A 3,364-nucleotide genomic window follows, 5' to 3' on the forward strand; every position below is an offset into this window, starting at 1 on the left:
TATATATATATATATGTATAATCCTTAGGGCAAGGATTATACATGAGAGCCATCAAATTTTATTATTTTCTCTTCCATTGCTTCCCTCCCTCACTCCCTCAGTTCCCCCCTCATTTTATCCTTCCTTCCTCCACTTCTCTCTCTCTCTCTCACCATTCTTTTCTCTATTTCATCCCTTTCTTTACTCTCTCTCACTCTTCTACATATTCAGGGAAATTCTTCTCGTTACAAATGAATGAATTATAGAAGTGATCCCTGAATGTGTAGTCTTGAAATCTTTTTTTTTTTTTATTAAATCATAGCTGTGTACATTAATACTATCATGGAGTACAGTGTGCTGTTTCTATATACAATTTAAAATACTTTCATCCAACTGGTTAACATTAGCCTTCATGTCATTTTCTTAGTTATTGTGTTAAGACATTCGTATTTTACATTTAGAGGAATTCACATGTACCATTATAGGATGAACCATAGGTGTGATCCCACCAATCACCCCCCCCCATCCTCCACCATCCCCTTCTCTCTTCCTCCCCTTTCACCATATTCTTGGGCTAAAATTGGGTTATAGCTTTCTATAAATTTGTTTCATAGTAGGGCTGAGTACATTTGATACTTTTTCTTCTGTTCTTGACATACTTTGCTAAGAAGAATATTTTCCAGCTCCATCCATGTAAACATGAAGGAGGTAAAATCTCCATCTTTCTTTATGTCTGCATAGTATTCCATGTTGTACATATACCACAATTTACTGATCCATTCGTGGGTCGATGACCACTTGGGCTTCTTCCATGACCTAGCAATTATGAATTGGGCTGCAATGAACATTCTAATACAAATATTTTTATTGTAGTATGAGTTTTGGTCTTCTGCATATATACCTAGTAGAGGTATTATAGGATCAAATGGTAGGTCTATTTTTACTTCTCTAACTGTTCTCCAGATGCCTTTCCAAAAGGAACGCATTAGTTTGCAATCCCACCAACAGTGTAGAAGTGTTCCTTTTTCTCCACAACCATGCCAGCATCAGTGATTTGGGGGTTTTGTGATATGGGCTAATCTTACTGGTGTTAAACGATATCTCAAAGTAGTTTTGATTTGCATTTCTCTCTTAATTAAGGATGGTGATATATCTGTAGGCCATGCACCTGCCTTCTTCAGAGAAGTTTCTCTTCATGTCCCTTGCCCAACCTGAGATGAGATCTCTTGTTCTCTTCTTGCTAATACTTTTGAGTTCGCTGTGGATTCTGGTTATTAAACCTTTGTCAGAGACATAACAAGCAAATATCTTCTCCTATTCTAAGGGCTGTCTGCTTGCTTTATTTACTGTGCTCTTGGCTGTGCAAAAGATTTTTAATTCGATAAGGTCCCAGTAGTATATTTTTGATGTTGCTTCAATTGCCTGGGAGGGGGGTCCTCCTCACAAAATTTTTGCCTAGGTTGATTTCTTCAAGTGTTTTCCCAACACTTCTAGTATTTTTATGGTTTCATGTCTTAAGTTTAAATCTTTAATCCAGTGAGAATCTATCTTAGTTAATGGTGAAAGGTGTGGGTCTAGTTTCAGTCTTCTACAGGTTGCCAGCCAGTTCGCCCAGCACCATTTGCTAAATAGGGAGTCTTTTCACCACTCAATGTTTTTAATTGGCTTGTCAAATATCACATAACAGTAAGTAGCATAAGTAGTGAGGTTCATCTCTTGGTTCTCTATTCTGTTCCATACATCTACTTCTCTGTTTTTGTGACATTACCATGCTGTTTTTTTTTTTTTTTTTTGCTTAAGAATACCATACAGTAGTATTCTTTTTTTTTTTTTATTAAATGATAGCTCTATACATTAATGCAAACAGGGGGTACAGTGTAAGTGTTTTCATATACATTTTGAAATACTTTCATCAAGCTGGTTCACATAAATTTCATGTCATTTGCATAGTCATTGTGTCAAAACATTTACATTCTATTTCTAGAAAAGTTCACTTGTACCCTTGTTAGACAGAAATATAGGTGATCTTTCCGGTCAACCTCCCACCACCCAGCCACCCAGCCACCCACCCACCCACCCACCATGCTGTTTTGATCATTATAGATTTATAGTATAGTCTGATGTCTGGTAACGTGATTCCTCCTGCTTTGTTTTTATTTCTGAGTAATGTCTTGGCTATTTGAGGTTTTTTCTGATTCCATATAGAACGAAGTATTATTTTTAAAAGATCTTTAAAGTATGATAATGGTACTTTAAATGGGATTGCATTAAAATTATATATTGCTTTGAGTAGTGTGGACATTTTAACAATGTTAATTCTTCCCAGCCATGAGCATGGTATATTTTTCTATTTTTAACATTTTCAGCTATTTCTTTTCTTAGAGTTTCATAGTTCTCTTTATAGAGACCTTTCACGTTATTTGTTAGGTAAACTCCCAAATATTTCATCTTCTTTGGCATTATGTAAATGGAAGAGTTCTTGACTATTTTTTCAGCTTGGCTTCTGTTGTTATATATAAAAGCTACAGATTTATGAGTGTTGATTTTGTAACTTGAGATGCTTCTGTATTCCTTGATCACTTCTAAACTTTTGTAGTAGCATCTCTGGTGTTTTCCAGATATACAATCATATCATCTGCGAAGAGTGAAAGTTTAATCTCTTCTGACCTTATATGGATATCCTTGATTGCTTTTTCTTCCCTGATTGTGATGGCTAAAACTTCCATCACAATGTTAGAGAGCAATGGAGACAATGTGAGACCTTGCCTCGTTCCTGATCTGAGTGGAAATGATTTCAACTTAACTCCATTCAATACAATATTGGCTGTGGGTTTGCTGTAGATGGCCTCTATCAGTGTAAGAAATGTTCCTTCCATACCAATTTTCTTAAGTCTTCTAATCCTAAAGCGATCCTGGATAGTATAAAAAGCTTTTTCTCAGTGGTGCCTGTGGCTCAAGGGCAGGGTGCTGGCTCCATATGCCAGAGGTGGTGGGTTCAAGCCCAGCCCTGGCAAAGAAAAAAAAAAAAAAGCTTTTTCTGCTTCAATTGAGAGAATCACATGATCTTTGTTTTTTAATTTGTTTTTGTGATGAATTACATTTATAGATTTATGTATGTTTCACCATCCTTGAGATTCTGGGATAAAACCCAATTGGTCATGGTGTATAATTTGTTTTATGTGTTGCTGGATTCTGTTTGTTAGGATCTTGTTGAATATTTTTGCATCAAAATTCATTAATGATATTGGTCTGTAATTTTCTTTTGTTGTCGGGTCTTTTTTTTTGGTTTGGGGATCAAGGTTATATTTGCTTCACAGAATGTGTTGGGTAGTATTCCTACTTTTTCTATATTTTTGAAAAGGTTAAGTAGTATAGGTACTAGTT

This window comes from Otolemur garnettii, unplaced genomic scaffold (genome assembly GCF_000181295.1).
Source record: "Otolemur garnettii isolate 467f Iridium unplaced genomic scaffold, OtoGar3 scaffold00289, whole genome shotgun sequence".
Classification (NCBI taxonomy): Eukaryota; Metazoa; Chordata; class Mammalia; order Primates; family Galagidae; genus Otolemur; species Otolemur garnettii.